This window comes from Capsicum annuum, chromosome 5 (genome assembly GCF_002878395.1).
Source record: "Capsicum annuum cultivar UCD-10X-F1 chromosome 5, UCD10Xv1.1, whole genome shotgun sequence".
In the NCBI taxonomy this organism is placed as follows: Eukaryota; Viridiplantae; Streptophyta; class Magnoliopsida; order Solanales; family Solanaceae; genus Capsicum; species Capsicum annuum.
In genome coordinates this window covers 165,735,645-165,754,518 of record NC_061115.1, presented here as the reverse complement: position 1 = coordinate 165,754,518, position 18,874 = coordinate 165,735,645, and positions in this window count along the sequence as shown.

Below are 18,874 nucleotides of genomic sequence, written 5' to 3'. Positions count from 1 at the left end.
TTGAAATCAATTGTAATAAAGCCTTAGTCTCTCTACTATCAGCTCTGTTGAACAAAATAATAACACAATTCAGCAATTTGGGTATGCAACAGTCTCAGGCTCAGGTGAATACAGTGCAATAGACTCTAGCATGGTGTGAGTTTTGTGGTAATAGTATCCACTCTATAGATATATGTGCTGCAAATCTTGAGTCAGACAATTTTATGGATAATACTTAAAGGCTAAACTAAGGTAATGCCTACAACCAAAATTGTAAGACTAAGGCACTAAATTATTTGTGGAACAATAATAAGTAAACCCAGCAACAACAAAACACACAGGCCAGTGACATAGAGGAAATGTTAAATAAGATCATGGCCACCCAAGAATAGATGGTTGATGAACTCAAAAATCAATAAGTACTTGAGAAGCAGTTGAAGTATCAATTGGGGAAAATACAGCGGGCATAAAATACCAGGCCTCAAGGCGGCTTTCCAAGTGACAATGAACCTTCTAAACAAGTAATGACAATCACTTTGAAGGGTTGTAAAGAGTTGATTGATAGACCTCTAATGACAAATAAGGAGGTAGATGTAGATTTGATTCCTCAACCAGTTGCAAACAAAGTTTCTGATTATTTGGGAAAGTCTGAGTACCCAAAAATAAAAGTTGTTGAGAAAGAGAGCCCACCACCACCATTTTCACAGATACTAAGAATAGCAAATGAGGATGCATGTTTTAAGAAGTTCTTTGACACATTCATAGAGCGTCACATTAACCTTCCTATTTTTAATGATTTACAGGGAATGCCCAAGTATGATAAGTACTTGAATGACATGGTAAATAATAAAATTAAGCTGTAGGATATTGAGATAGTGGCACTTACTGAGGAGTGTAGCTCTGTGGTGATGCAGAAGATTCTCATAAAGCTTAAGGAACCTGGGAGATTCAGTCTCCTAATGCAGATTGGTAATAGCTAAGTGGTCCACACACTGAGTAAGTTAGGTAAAAGTATTAATTTGATGCCCCTATCATTGTTTAACACCTTGGGTTTGGAGAAGTCGAGACCGTGCTCTGTGCTACTCCAAATGGCAAATCAGACTATAGTCTGTCCTAAACGAATCATCAAGGACATTCTCATCAAGGTTGGTAAGTTTATTATACCTGCTGATTTTATTATTTTAGATTATAAGGCAGATGACAAGGTGTCGATCATCTTAGGATGTGCATTATTGGTGACGGAAGGAGAATTGATATATGTGAGAGAGAGAACGCTCACCATGAGGTTGGATAATGAATAGGTGGTCTTTAAGTTTTACCAACCACTCAACACACTATCCCATTATAAAGATTTATGCATGATTACAGTCATTGAAGTGGATGAGTGTGGGGTGGTGGAGCACAATCCACTGAAGACCTCTTCAGACTTACTTATTGAGCTGGCCAAGCCACCAATTCATAAGCATGAAGGGATGCTGATTGATGAGCCCAAAAAAGCTATTGTTGAAGAAGCTATTGACCTTGAGAGCACACACTCAAGAGGTCAAAAATGAGTAAGAAGATGGCCTCCAAGTAGAAGGAAGAAGATAAAGAAAAATGGTTAAGTATGATGTTGGGTCGTGTCATGACACTAAATCAGGCGTTGCTTGTGAGCCAACCCAAGTTAAGGTAGGTATTTACTTTTAGTATATTTAGTTTTCACTTTACTTATTTTTTATTTTTATTAAGTCACAAGTTGATGGGAAGTCTGAGTACTAAAAACCTGAGCTAAGGAGCATGGTAAAGTCTCAGTTGACATTTTTGAGCAGATAATCAATAAAGTACTATGTCGTTAAGAATATATCCCTCTATAAAGCATTCCAAAATTTAAGCAGAAAATAATATCAATACCACGATAGAAACTATTACTAGAATGGATGCTAATTGATGGGGAACCTTTTTGGTTGACAAATAAGAAGAAAGGAATAGCCAAGTCATCATTTTTGTATGTTGTGGTAAGAATAAGGTTAATACCCACCGGTAGAGATGCCATCTTAGATGAGACTATGACAGTTATAGTTGCTAGCTTGTTGTTGGGTTTCAAAATGAACTTTGGACTTGTGATAAACAATGAAATATATGCACAATCCGCAAAACTAGCAACATCTTTGCCATTTCCATGCTTAGCAACCACGCTTTGTAGGCTGGCTAGAGTTCCCATATTGAGTGGTGTTGATAAAGAGGTGGTCGCCACCAAAATCAAAGAAATTAATAAAACACAAGATAACTCAAAGACTAAGTTAAGGGTGCACAAACCCTCTTCATTTGGAATTCAAACTCAAACTAATCTGGGAGCATATGAAACTCTCTAAGGTATGCCTCTAGTTATTATTTTTGTTGATACACAGGGTGCATCTGGGACTACTACTATTTCCTTAAGTATTGAGATTGTTGATAGAGCTTTCATGCCATTAACATATTCAAAGTATAGATTGACCCCAAAAAATTTGTGAAAGTGGTCAACAAACCAAAAAAAATTGAGAAGTAATTATAGAAATAGGCTAAAAAATTCAAGCCATTCATGGATCAAGCGATTGTACAAGCTTTAAGACCATATGCAAATCTTCATGCATGGATGGATGATATGGAGTGGTAGGTGAATAACAGGTTGAAGGAAATGAAAATTCCAAATTTGGATAAGTTTACGTTCGAATTGAAAGAGGCTCAAGCCGAGATAGCCGCACTACAAGGTAAATCTAACATAATGTTCTCGAATCCAAAAGTGGTGGAACAGGAGAAAGATGACCCCATAGTTTATATGATGGTAATACTTCTCAAAGACAAGGGTAAAAATCCAAACAAAGGTAAAGAGAAACAGTCAAAGAAATGAAAACTCTACAAAAGAACTAAAGAAGAAGAAGAAGCAGTGAAAAAGGAAAAAAAGAGTCTAAAAAATGAGGCATTGAGAAAAAAACGTGTAAAAGCCTAACTTGTTGAGGCTTCTATGATCTTAGTGTGTGAGGTTGAGACAGTAAGTGTTTCCTACACCCACTTCAAATACTATAATTATTATGGATGACTAGAGAACACCAGTGTCATTGTAAGGCCCTAACAGTGTCCAACATTATTCCAAACTTCAAGGCCTATGGGCTTCACATTTATTTGTTTCTCCCAAATGGTTTGTTATATTTCTTTTATGAATTGGGGGTAATGCATAGTCTTTTTGACCAGAGTAGGTGTACCTGTGAGTCTGTCACCACCCGAGGGTTTTTGTTGTTGTATTTCTTTTCTCTCGAGTGGGCTATATAGTAAAACCAATATGTTTAGGTGATTTTATGTGTTTTAGGATAGGATGTTAGCAATTAATGGCCTGATTTTGTCAATTTTATGGCATTTGGATAATAGAGACCCCTCCAAAATTAATTTGTTTAGCATATATGGTATGGTTTCATATTGTTGACTTTCTAGATGTCAGAATGTTATTAATGTATATGGATTGAATAATGTTATTTAAGCTGAATTTCCATTGTGATAGTGGGTATTAATAAGTATTCTTTTGTGGAAATTGTATGTGAGTTTGGTTTGCATCTTTCTGACTTTGTGCATGCATCTAGAACTTGCTCGGTCTATTTTATTAAAGTTGCAAGTTGATTGAATAAGAAAGAATCACATACCCTATTTGAATTTCCACTTAGCCTATAGAGATTGTCCAAATAAGATAAACAAATACCTTGATCCCTATTTTGAGTTGTTCAGACCTCTTTATTCAATAATTGTTCACCTTTTCTCTTTTATCTTTGAACCAATATTTTGGCCTTAGTCCTTTCTTAGACATCATACACCTTAACTCAGGCTACTATAGAAGTATATAGTAAGTAAATTGGGGTATGAAAAGATTAAGTATTGATAAACAAGAGCTAGTGGGTGTGAACAATTAGAAAAAAAAATATAAAGAAAGAAAAAGAAAGAGAGTGAAAAAATAGAAAAAAGAGAATATCGATCCAGAAGAGTTGCTACACTCGAGATTGGGAATAATTTATGGAAAAGGGTGAATAAGGGTGGCAAATTCAGTTTTAAGTGGAAAAAGAGTGCGTTAATATCAAGGAGTTCTTAGTCACTGATTTTCAAGTGTATCCTATCTTCACCCAAGCCTTCATTAAAAGCTTAGAAAAGTCCTGTTGTGTAACGACCTAATTTTTTAGGTCATGACGTCACCTACTATGACCCACTAGTAGGTAAGCAAATCCGTAGTTCGGAACTACAAGTAATGGACTACCAAGAGGAAAGAAGGAAGAATTTGAAATAAATAACAAAAGATTAAACTACATAAGACAGTCCCCAAAACCTGGTGGAATCAGTAAAAAAGATTCTAATTTAATAAGATTATATAATAAAGTACTAAATAAATATATATACCGATACAACCCATCTTTGAATACAACATAGACACTAGTCTAGTACATAAGATAGAGAATAGAAATACTCCAAATTTCAGGAGCTCACCATATGTATTTGAACCATAACTGCTCCACACGACGTACATAACAATGGCGAGAACCCGTACTATAATCTACAGGCAGCATAAGTGTTGTATGAGTAACAACCACATGGTAATCAGTAGGCAACTACCGAATAGGCTCCAAAGATAATGCAAATATACATAACATAATAACAAGAATGTAAACTATGCTCAAATATTCAAGAGAACTAACAACATAAAGCTAAAGAGATAATAAGGACAAATTAGCCTATTCCAACAATAATCCAGGTCTTAACCACTATACCGTATATCACTAGCTAATATATAATAAGGAGTGGAAGAATGATATACATAGTAATATACAAGGCCAAGGGATGGATATACAACATGAATACATGAAGGAAGGAAGGGATATACAGTAATACTATAACTATACATATATAGATATATGTGTGTATATATACCATAACAAGGCTAACTCAAAGTACAACCTAAGTAGTCACACTAGCATCTCAAGGCCTCCTAATCATAGTAGAAACTAATGCTAATATATTCAGGGCCTCTGATCCATACGTCTAACACAAGATGATTAACCATTATAAAATAACCTTAAAATAAAGAAATTAGAATCATATCTCAAATCTCAATACTAGTCCAATAACCACTTTGTCACGAACTAACCATAATAATAACAATAACAATGTAAAGTAGTCGGCTAGCCCTAACAAATAATACCTAATCGGTCCTTTCATAAACCACTGCTGACAAAGGTTTAGAAGGTTCGACCAATATTCAACAAACAATAGACAGAGCATCCAAATAAATAAATCCCTTTTTAGGAAAAGCATAAATAAATCATATTTTAGTTGGAATCATACCATTTACTATCTAAGTGATTATGGATGTATAAAATCAATGCATGCCAACACCAAAATCCAAACAATACCATTATAAGCATCAATATGTCTATTAAATATGACCACTACCTTTACAAGGATAAAACACTTTTCAAAATATAACCAATAGATAAACATGACCTTGGTCCCTATAATACATATTCGACATAATCATAATATTATAATTCGAGGAAAAACCATCATAATCCATCGAGTAACATAGTAACCTTATACTGAAGGTCATTAGTCTCAACTATGTCTAACATTCTAGCGACTTAAGGTAATAGGATCAAAGAAGTATAATAATTATTTCACCTTAAGGGTCAATTACCCTTCTAGCCCTGAAATTCATAAATTAGACTAATTCATGGTGTTTTAACCATAATCACATCCTAACATCCATATTTAACATGCAACATATATAAAACACCATCTCAAGAAGAAGAGTAGATATAAGCTGTAATACCCCGCATGTTTCTAAGCTAGGAAGTGAATAAGTATTCCTTCGTATGAAATCTCCTATCCTATGATTCATACTTGAGTACATGACTTACAATGAATATCCTAGTGATAGGATAGCTTATGATGCATTAATCATGTTCATATGAGTCACTTGAGGTAATATAAGCTAAGAGTTTTTGAATCCACTAAGTTTTAGTGTTTGATTTTGCAAGGGTTATCTTTGAATGAGTATAACTTGGTGTTAATATAGATTTTGGATGATTTATACCCACCAAATTTTAGATAATTGAATTATCTTTCCAACAATACCAATTTAGCCTTAATCCAATACCCGAGCAAAAAGTTATGCCCATTTTTGTGAGAGACAGTAAGGATAGGCGATTGGTTAGGCGCCGCCCAACCCAAACATAGTCGATTGGTTAGGCTCCGCCCAACCTAGCTTAGGAAATCACTTGGGCGCTGCCTAAGTCAGTTCCAAGTGCCAAAAACACTCCATTTTGAGTTATTTTAAGGGTAATTAAGTCTTTTAACACTCCTTACACGTCCCTAAACTTAACCCTATGAAATATATAGCTTTTAAAAATATTACAACCGTATTATCATCTCAAAGCTCATCATCCAAGAGCACTAAAAGAGAAAAAAAACTAGGGTTGAGTAACTACGCTTGAAGATCCGATTTCAAGAAAATTCCTCCGTCAATCATCAAGAATCTTTCTTCTAAGGTATGCGTGAGTTGATTTATGGATCCCTTTCATCCATAGAGATCAAAAACCCTATTTTTCATTATAAAGTATGATTTCTATATTGTTGGGTGTTGATGATCATGTTGTTGATATTGGGTGATTCCCAAGATGGAATCTTTATATGTTTTTTTGAATTTCATGATATCATATGAGTTGGAAACATGTAAATTTATTTGTTCATGATGTATAATTTGATGATTTCACCTATTCTTAAGATGTGAATGTAAGGTGTTTGATAAAATGCCTAAGAAACTAAAAGTCATGCAATGTAGCTAAATTGTGACTAAGTGAAGGATTCATGATATTCCCTTACGTTCCTATGACTTCTATGTTGTTAATGTGCCTTATAAATGTTGTTGGAATACTCATGAACTATTCTTATGAGATTATGCTATGTTAACTTACAAATCCTACTTATGAACAAGATGTATGGTAACCATGCAATCTACATGAACTTCCATGCTATTGGTATGTGTTGCCAATATAATTATGCAATGAACATGATATTAAGATTGTGCAAGTACTTCCATGTGATATGAAATCCTTTCCATGCAATACATTGTTGATAACCATGCTTAGTATGAGATCCCTACTTATGATATTATATGGACTCTACTCTTATGATCAAGTCAGTCATGTGTATCAGTTTCTTTTCATCGAGTCCTGAGGGTACTTGTACCTGAAAACTATAGCTATGTGCCTAGATCCATGTCATGTTTCACGATATCCGAACTCAAGCTATGATTCTATAGAATTCAGTTAGTCATGTGACTTAGTAAAACCTCATGATCTTATTCAGTTGTTAGATATCAGTAATATTCCGCTAGTCAATGGAATTCAGTAAGATTAAGTCATGTACAGTCAGTTATTCGTGTCCAGTCCCTCCAGATGGGAGTAGAGGTTAGCATCGAGTGAACCCAAGGATGGGAACTCACCCTTCAGTTCAGGGTGTGATTCTTAGTAGTCATCTTTGTGTTCCAGAACTACGTAGCCAGCGTAGGTTGAGACATCTTAACCCATCAGATTAGGGTTGATGAGGTGGCTTAACCTGTCAGTTTAGGGTTCCCACTGTTCTCATTGAGTATCGCCAGATAAGGGCCATTCACAGGCTATCCTTACTCATGGCACGGTATTGACACCCCTCCAGTCGAAGCAGAGATTGGACCCCAACTTAGTCATAACAGCATACATGGGGCATGTCGGTTAAACACTACTTCCCACAGGTTCAGTATCAGTCTCAGTAAAAGAACTCAGGGCGTTCTTCAGATTTTAGTATATACAGGACTGTCAGATATAGTCGTCCATGTTATCAGTTTCAGTATCAGTCATGACAGTTATCAGTAAACCATGTATTATCTTACAGGTCATGCTATCACGTATTCATGGTCCCAGTTTCTATATATGTGTGTTTGCACTCCCACGTTCATATTAGTCAGTCAGTGTTGTTCATGCATGAAACCCTTTATGTTTAACCTACCTTCCTCGTATACTCAGTACTCTAGTTATACTGACGCATTTGCACTATGGTGCTTTCTTTTAATGTTACATCATAGGTTTCGAGACACGAGCTCCAGCCCAGCAGTAGCGGTAGCATTCCAGTCGCAGAGAAACAATGAGTCCTCATTGATTCAAGGACAATATGATTTGATTCATTTATTTATTTCTTCAATTCAGTTTTATGGAGTTATTTGGAGACATGTTCCTTCAACTCCTTATTCAGATAGTTTAGAGGCTGTTAGATTTATGTTCAGATTTACGTTCAGATTGAGTTGTTTTGGGTATTTTCTCCCATATGATTTTAGTCAGTTGAACCTTATGGCCTTACAGTTCTATGTATTCCGTATTATTATATCATGATTTGCAGTATACAGGTACAAATATCAGTCATGGGTTAGCTTGTGGTCCCTCTGGGTCATAAGCATCGTGTAGGATTCTGGTTCAGCGAATTGGGGTGTTACAGAAGCCTACCTCGATGTCAAACCACAATTCTTGAATCATCCATAAATTATCGTCTTCACTCCTCATCCCAAAATAATATCAAGCTATCAAAATAGTAATCTACATGTCTTTAGGAATAAAATGATACCCATATTGCTATAATAAGGGTCGACTCAAATTTTAGGTCAAGATTGAGACCGTGGGGCTTGCCAATGGACTACTAAATTGAAACCATCACGAGGTTCATTGAAGGAAAAGAAATATATGCTCAAAGTTTGAGCACAAATGGAGCATGAATTGAGTCTCAAATCAACCCTCAAAACTTAGGAATCTAAGACCTAATTTCTAAGAATTTTACCATAAATTAGGATGGACATAACCGATAAGATTTAAATTAGCTTACCTTAACTTATGTGATGATTCCTCACTTTTTTCTCTCTTTAAGATCTTAAATTAGTGTAAAAATAGTGGAAGAATTGATAGAAAATTGGGTGGGGAAAAGGGTATTTAAATCCACTGGCTTAACTTAAGCGACCACCCTAATTCTTAAGCAGCTCCAGCATCACTTAAGTGATCTGGCAAGCCTGGTATGGTATTACTTAAGTAAATCCCAGGCCACTTAAGTAATGCCTTCTTAAACGGACAAAGCATCTATTAAGAAACCATTGACCACATGGTCAATTTTTCTTAAGCAACACAATATCGCATGTGCGATGATGACTTAAGCATTTATATGATCGCTTTAGTGGTCGCATTAGTCCCCGATGCACCAGATTTTGCTAAGTTTGAAATAGACTTTGACCGGTTGCTTAGGATTTGTTTAGAACCCATGCATGAAAATAAAATATGATAACAAACCAAATTTGATGTTCTAGACTCAATGAAACTATCAAAACTTTCATCTGAGATTGTTTTGACCAAGTATGGGGTCCACACCTATAGTTTCATTTTTCACATAATCTGCCCAATACCCTAAAATGAGTCCAAAATCCTCAAAACCTAAAATAAGGGTTCCCCTAGCCTAAACTCAATGTTTCAAAGCTGATGGCACTATCAAAATTCTCAGCCAAGGTCATCTTCTAGGAGTTTTGGTCCGATACCAAATCCTACACAACAAAAGCTCTAAAATAAAGAAATTAGCCTAAAATCCAATTGAACTATCTAATAACCAAAATGATATTTCCAATATATCATAAATAACCTATAGCTACTATGGGAAGGCTCGAAATACCAAAAATGCATGCAAATCAAGGAAATGACCAAGAGGGTAATTACATATAGTGATCCCTAATCAACTTTCTAAAATATTAAAATTAAATTGAAAGAGTAAGCCTATGGAGTTGTATGTGCATCGTTTGAAATTACTTATGAGTGTGAATATGATGTTTCTTGTCCCTATTGAATTCCTATGTATGTGTGTGACTTATTTATAGTGAGAGCACCAGAAAGACATTGTTCATTACTGACTATTAGAATACTAGTTGTGGTGTGTGCAAATTATTCATGATATCGTAATGACATGCTTAGATCTATATTTATTGAAATATTGAATGATTTCTATGTGATTGGTTGAAAAATGATAAGAAAGGGGTGAATTTGGGAAGGATCTAGAAACTGTAAATTAGTTACTATAGTTTAGCTTAGTTTTCTTATGTCTTAAGTTTTGGTCTAGATTAAGTTGTTCTTGTTTCTTAAGGAAATATGAACATTCTAAGTTAAGGGTGTTGATGTACCGACATTTGACGACACATTTTATGCTTTTAACCAAGAATATATATGAGTTTTTAACCAACCATTGTTAGATTTGATAGTTTCACGTGTTTAATTAGAGGAAATTGATTAAAGGCCAATAAAAGAGGGAAACTATGCTTAAGAGACAATATGACAGTTCACTTGATGTACCCTCAAGCAAGTGATTAACCATCATAACTATCTTTATGCCAAAATAGAAATACCACTTGAAGAATTTATTTTTATGGATTAGCTGAGGAACTGTCATGACTCAGACGAGCTATCAGTCTAAGAAATCAAAGCCATTCAGAATCACAACCCAATCAGAGTTAAGTCACGACCCCATATAATGAATTGCCAGACGAGTTGTCATAGCCAAGGAGGCCAACTACAATTTAAATTTGTATTTAAAATTTTTTAGAGCCTATAAATACTTAGTCTAGTATTTAGAATAGGCATATTTCATTACTTGATATATTTTCACATTACTTTTCTTTAGTATTTAATGCTTTTGGGTTTTGGAAACATCTACATAGATTTTTGTCAAGAATTCAAGCGTTGGATTTCATCTTTGTAAGAATTATTCTTTTAATTATGAAATTCATTATTTCCTTCATCTCAAGAACCATATGTAGATAAAACTCCACAACTTGGGTTTTGGAATCCACGGAAAATAGCAATTCTAAGGTTGATTCAGTGAGGTTTCAAATAATATATTGTTATTCATTTCATCTTAATAGATTTCTAGTGGTTGTAAACATTAAATACTACCTATTTAACTTACTTGAAATAAGTCATTAAATCTGGAAAAAAGGACTAACAACAAGGTTTTTAGTCTCCATCTAATGAGTAATGCCCTAGAGAGATTAATCAATTTGAGGCTAAAATTGAGCTTTTTTAATTCCATCTCTTTAAGTTTGAAACAATTAAAGGAAAATAATCTAATTAGGTTGATAAATGTTTAAATGTGTATCTGAATTCAATTACCTTACATTACTTTTATTAGAAGAATTTATTGTCAATATTAACCCAAAATGTTGTAGAGCCATGGTGAAAGCAATCCTTGTTTACTTTCTCTATTGATTAATATTTCATTAATTTAACTTTGGTTACATAAAACAAAGTTAGATAATGAATCAAAATCGCATATAATAGACCCCCCAACTTTATGGAAATTGTAGACTAATAGTTACTTAAATTGTAAACAAATTAGTGTTCACCATATTTCCTGTGGTATTCTTTTCCAACCTTTGTTGGATAATATATTTGAAAAAGATTTCTTATACTTCTTAAGGAAGGTGTAATTTGGGCATATCAGGCAACTACAAACTTAATCATACCAACATCCTCTATTTTGTATTTATTTTACAAAGCATCCCATAGCTCTTTTGATTTCTTCATATAACTGTATATATTGTATAAATCATCCTCTAACTGACTTGGTATGTAATTTTATACAGAAAATCTTAGTGCTTCCAAGCATCAATCACTAAGAAGCATTCATTATTGGAGTTGACTCCGACAAAACTTGAACATCATCCTTAATGAACTTTTACAAACTTAAAGTAGTCAAATAAAAGAGCATATTTTGTTGTTAGCTCATGAAATTTACATTAAAAAAATTTCCTAATTTCTTTGTCAATGCCATGGTAGAAGCATCATTTAGATGACTCGATTAAACAGTATTTGTTACTACAATAGTTGCAGTTTTATTATTGACTTGTCATTTTTCTTTTACATTGTGACACACAATTTAGTATCACAAATACTAATAACAAAAACTTTAATCCTTACTTACAAATTTTTTACTTGACGGTGAAGTTTATATGTTTAAATTGATCATTAAATGAACTTCAAATCCTGACTAATATTTACTTTCTTCAAATTAGAATATAACTCAAATGGAGTTGAAAATTAAAAGATTTTAATCTCCAAAAATCAAATAAAATACAGATATAAAATAACTAATATAATATTCTTAAGATTGTTATCTGTTCTCTTTTAAATATTTATTCAAAAACATAATATGAACAGTAAACACTTTAAACTATTTCTAGGAGAAATACTAACAATAAAATAAAAGAAGAACAATGTTGAGTCAAGCCTACTGATTTCATAGTGTGTCCTTAAGAAAATTATTTCCATCAAGTACTATAACAAATCTTAGTATTATTTTTAGATTTTTATGTATTTTAACAATTTTTCACTTCCTTATAGTTATTATCTATTATTTATGAGTTTTGAGGATGATTAGCAAGGTATCTATTATTGTCTGCTCATCATCAAAATAAGATATAGAAAATTTCCCCCTTTATAATGATGACAAACATAAAAACATGACCATAGATCTTTGAAGCATCAAATTCACTCACCTTATACAGTCGGAGTGATTACCACTACTGTCAGTGAATGTTCCCCCTATCATCATGCATCAAGCTTTCCATCAACATAGGTACCTGGTCCCTTATTATCATTTGACATAAAAAAATCAACATATTGCTGCATTTCAATGCTCCCCCTGTCAATATGCTTGCACTCATCAATATACATTTAAGTATTCTTTCCCCTATCAATCTGCCTTCATTATTCAATAGTCTATCATTAGCATTCTTCACATATCACCTGCCATTAGCATTCTTTACATATCACCTATCAGATGCACCTTCTTGGTACCTAGTCCCTTTCACATCAGATAACAAACACACTTGGTCCCTACCTTTTGCATTTAGTATTCCCCCTTTCAGCATTATTGAAAAGTAATAATAGGAAACAAAAAATAATGTAAGCATAAGATAGTTAACTCATGTCCACTGGGGCAACACTAACATGAAGAACGTCTATAAAATAGGAAAGAAATAGATAAAACACACAAATAGAAATTCATTCATTATTAATAAGATAAGTACCATTACATTATAAAAAAACAAAATAACAATCTTCAAAAGCCGACATGGCCAAAAGAATTGGACACTGACACTAGGCTGATAAGATGATAGGGATAACAAGACTTAGGTAGAGGGAGCCTTAGGGGAAATGGACTTAATCAATGTCCCCATTCTTGCATGCTTTGCAGCATGGGCATCCAATAACTGCTTCGTAATGTTATTCACTTCAGCATTTAGTCCTTGAACTTCAATAGTAAGTTTTGTAACATTGATCTGGATCTTAACTTTTTTGCTGAAAGTTCTTCAGAAGCACCTGGTCCCTCAAAAGATAGCTGCTGATTTTTCATGTTCAATTGCACTATCTTAGCATCCTAAGAGGATAACTTAATCTTCAACTCCTCTATTTCCTTGCTTAAATTTTCTTGAGCATCCAGTAGCTCATACACCTGGGACATGGTTCTAAGTTTTCCTTCTATATATTCATTCTGCACCAATGTTGTCAAACAAAACATTTGTTTGACAGTTCCTAAGGTCCCTTTAGTTCCAACTACTCTAAAATATTGAAATACTTTGTTCAAGAAATATCCATATGGCATCCTATATTTTCCCTTCATCTTATGAATCACATTGTTCATATGCTCTATCATTAGAGCAGGCAAAATTATTATCTCAAACTTGCTAAAACATTCAATCAGAAATAGATTAACTACAAAAACTATAGTTCTTTTCTCTGACCTTGGCAAAATGACCTTGTTTATGAACTCAAAAACTAACTGGAACTCACTTGTGAGAAACTTCTTTCTCACACTGGCTAATGATGTCCCTCCCATCTTTGAAGTATCAATCATGAATTCAGTTGAGGGTTGTTGCTTCATAATAGTGTTTACACCAATATTAGGCACATCCAAAATCTTTTCAAGTATTTCTTCATCCATCTTAATATGCTTTACCTGCACCCGTACAGTCAGACTTAAACCATTATCTAAGAGTTCCATAGTGTAATAGAATTCTCTTACCTCACCCTTAAAGACCATGGGAGTTGGTTCTTCTAACAGGGGCAACCAACCCTAATGTCTCACATACTTTACTAGCTCTACCATTCTAGGTTTCTCATATATCTTGGGATCAAAAACCATTTCTATAGTACCTTCTGTATTTTTAGTTTATCATTCCTTTGCTCTCTAGACACATCCATTTTTTCTTCTTCATTTTTTCTTCTTTTTGTATCACTTCTTGATTCTTTTTCAATAACTTTTTTCTTCTTGGGACCAGGTCCCTTAGAGACTTTCTTCATTTTCACAGCTATGTGCTTCTTCTTCATTCCAATAGGGTTACCAAACTTTGAACTAGAGGACCTGGTCTTTCCAGGAATATGAACATTTTTTCTTATTTTATTAGTTACAGCATCAACATCCACATAAATGTCCTTATCCTCTCCAACCTCTACAATTCCAACATTCTCCTCCCACTCTACTAAAGGATCTTTCTTAAGTGTTCTTCTTTTGGTAGTTAAAGAATTGCTTTCCTTCATTGCATCTACCAGCACCTTCTATTCTGAACCCCTAATTGAATATGATCCAGCAAATTTTAGACCAGTATCACTCACTTTCTCATTTTCTTTACTTTCCCTCTGTTTCTTCATAGACCATCTCAAAAGTGGTTCATCCTTATCCTCCTCATTATGAAGTAACATAATTTCTCCACTTTCTGGTACAATAGTGTAAGACCCCATAAAATTCTAAAGCTTAATACAGTCCTTTAAGCGTGTCAAGAGGGTCCTAGACTTGAAAAATTTTAGCTACATTCTAGACTTAGCTTAATTTTGGCCTTCAAAAGTTGGAAAATTCATTTCACCACCTTAACGTCCTTTAATGTTTCGTATTTTTATTGATTCATAATCAGGAAGGTCAATAGGTGTTCCCAAACAAGTTTTGGATTTTTTGGAAACTCGTTTAAATCAAGAATTGGAAGTCCAAAACAGTGGACCAATGCGATCTTGGCGTGCCACATCACCAATTGTGTTGGTCACCAGTTGTGTAGATTGCCAGGTCCAAAACAACTGAGGCTATACACGTTTATGGCATACCGCGTCGGGTATAGAGTCACAACCCTCGATGCGCCATGTCACTCATAGTGTTGGTGCTCAGTTATTTAGTCATTAAATGTCCACATTTTTAAGGGCAAAGGGGTATCTAACCCTATATAAGTCTTAAACACGGGATTAAGCCTCATTTACACCAAAATACACCCTTTTCTCTCAAAATCCTCTCAAGAACACATTAGGGTTTTCAATTGGGGATCCAAGTTCAAGTAAATTTATCTGTGAATCATCAAGAATATTCCATCTAAGGTTCATTCATGGACTCCTTTCGTCCATGAATCCCAAGAATCAAGTTCTAAATTATGAATTGTGATATTTATTCTATGAACTGATGTTCATGTGTTGTTGTATGAATTCCAAGATGGAGCCTTTATTATGTCTTTATAGAATTACGCTAATATGTGGACTAAAATCATTAAATTGGGTTGAATTGTGAAGTAAGGTTGTATTAAATTCATGCCCATGCCTAAGCCTTAAATCATGCAACCTAAGTGTTGATAAAATGCCTAGGAGAATAGAAATTATGTTTGATAGTTAGACTGTGACCCAAGTTATGAATGTATGTGTTTCCCCTATGTTTAAAATGATTTCCATGAGGATTGTTGTGTAATACAATTGCGTGATGATATAATATGATATTAAAATGATGAAGTTAAGACATGATCATATGTATTCTAAGATATATACAAGATTATGATAGCCATGTGCTTCATGAAATATCCCTACTATCATAGTACGAATTATTGATGTTGTCCATGTATTCAAGAAAGTCATGCTTTGTCAGTTTCCTTCTATCGAGTTTTGGGGGTACTTGTACCTGAAAAATGTAGCTGTGTACATAGAATCATGTCATGTTTCACGATATTCTCTGTCAAGACATGATCCATAGAACTCAGTCAGTCATGTGACTTAGGAAATCTCAGTAAATTTAGAAATCTAAGTAGTATTCTGTCAGTCAAAGGAACTCCATAAAATCAGTATAGTCCAGTTCAATTAATTATGTTCAGTGTTTATTCATATGGGAGTAGGAATTAGCATCGAGCGAACCCAATAATGGGAACTCACCTGTTATATGAGGGTGCGATTCTTAGAAGCAATCCTTATGTTCCTGAACTATGTAGTCAACTTACGTTGAGATATCATAGCCTGTTATATAAGGGTAGATGAGGTGGCTTAACCTGTTATATAAGGGTTACTCACAGATTGTCCATACCAGTGGCGCGGTATTGAGACCCTTCTAATTGGGGTAATAGATTAGACCCAACTCTTCTATATTGCAATTATTTGCGGCATGTCGATTAGATAAATGCTTGCCATAGTTTTAGTTATAGAATCAGGATTGTTAGATACAGTCATTCAGTCTCAGTAATAGAACTCAAATAGTTCTATAAAATTTAGGACTGTCAGATACAGTCAACTCATAACAGTATGGAACTCAGCTAGTTCCATCAGAACATAGACTATTAGATATAGTCGCTCATTATCAATTATATCATTTATACCAGTTATCTCAGTTATATCAGTTATGTCAGTTATCAGTAACTCATGTTACCAGTAATCAATTTTAAGACTGTCAGATACAGTCAATCAGAGCAGTTCTTCATAATCAAAACTGTTAGAAATAATTATTCCTCTATCAGTAATATACCATCAGTTCCCCAATATTCAGTAGTCTTAGTTATCAGTATCAGTAAATCCAGATGGTAGTAAATCAGTACTCAGAACTCAGTACCCAGTGTTAGTATGGTCTCAGTTACAGTTACTTGTTCATGCATGTATTCTCATGTTCATGTTATACAGTCATTTAGTATTGTTCATGCATATGAACCCTTGCATTCAGTCTACCTCACATACATACCAGTACATTCAATCATAATGACACATTTGCACTATGGTGTTTTACTCTACGCCATAGGTTCAGAAGCATGAGCTCCAGAGCATCAGTAGCATTCCAGTATCTAGCAGTCAGAGTTAGAAGTGAGTCCTCATCCTTTGAGGACATGATCATTACTTTATCATTTCAGTACTTAGTTCATTTCAGTAGTTAGAGTTAGTTGGGGGACATGTCCTATCAACTCCTTATTTAGATAGTTTAGAGGCTTTAAGACTATAGTATATTCAGACAGTTTATTTTAGTTTTAGGTATTTCTATACCCCATTTATACATCATTTTATCAGATTTTATGTTTTAGATTTGAAACTTATGGCCTTACAGCTTATATTTCCACATTTCTATACATATATTATGCAGTGTTTAGGTACAGATATCAGTCATGGGTTAGCTTGTGGTCCTTCGGTGTTATGATCACCGTGTAGCATTCCAGGTACCAGATTTGGGGCATTACAAACTTGGTATCATAGCCTAAGGTTCAACCGCGTCCTAGGAAATATGAAAATCCACATCTAGTAGAGTCTTATACATAGGTGTGTTATACAACACACTTATGTGTAGGAGGCTTTGAGATGTTTTAGGAATAGTTTCCCTTCTTTTAGTATTTATGTCGTACGAGTGAGCATTAGATCAAGTTGAACTCTCAGTCTAATTCACTCCTTCCTTTCATTACAGAACATGTCTCCTAAAAGGACGAATGAAAGAAGGACCGAGGACCAGTCGGTACTTCCGCTCGTCCAATCAGATTCCCTGGATAAGCATGTCTTTCATGGTGAATTCAGAATTAACTCTCTTACTATATCCTATTTAGTAGTATCTCAGAGTAATTAGAAGGCCATTTTCCCACCCAGGCATGTGATTCGTGCCCAACAGATCGAGGTGGGAAAGTTTAGTAAGAAAGAAAGAAAGAGTGAAAATAAGAGAGCTAGAACAGGTAGCCTCAATTTCAACCAGCCTAAGTAAGAGGGTGGTAACCGCTTTTAGTTTCATCTAAAGTTTTTAGTTCCAGTTCCTTCTTTGGCCAGTACTCCAGAATCTAAATTTAGAGATAGGATGAAAGGTCCTAAACCTCAGGGCAGTGTTAGTAGTACTCGAAGACATCCTCTTTGTCAGACTTGTGGTAAGTATAATAAGGGCATATACAGAGCCGGCAGTGATGTATGTTTTGGATATGGAGAGTCAGGTCACAAAGTACGATATTGTCCTGTCCCAATCCTGAAAGACAGCATAATTATTCTTCAGCTCAGTTTGGTCGACCAAATCAGTAGGGTGCCTCTTCCAGCTTCATCAGTGGGCAATGCCCAAATAGATTCCATGCTCTTCAGCCCTGATAGAATCAGGAAAGTCCTTCTAATGTGGTCACTGGTATATTATAGATCTTTTATATACATGTTTATGTCTCATAAGATCCATGAACTTCTCTTCTTTTATGACTCTTTGCATGTCAGTCAACATTGAGGTCAGACCAAGTGTTAACAAGACCTGTCTTAGTCTCTGCCCCAGTGGGTCAGTCTATCATAGCTTGACAAATATATCAGCACTGTTCGGTTATGAAAGCCCAGAAAGAGTCAGGCCTTCAGATTCCAGTAGTAGTGCCGGTATATATAGGAAAGCAGTATGGGAAAGACGATTCCCAACCCATCCTTATCTCAATGTAAAGTTTCATACTTCAGTCAGCATAATGCCTTCACATGTTTTATATATCTGTTCCATGAACCTAGCGTACATTCACATGTTTTCTATGGAATCATGTACGATTCTAGTTCCCAGCATAAGAAGTTCAGTTTTG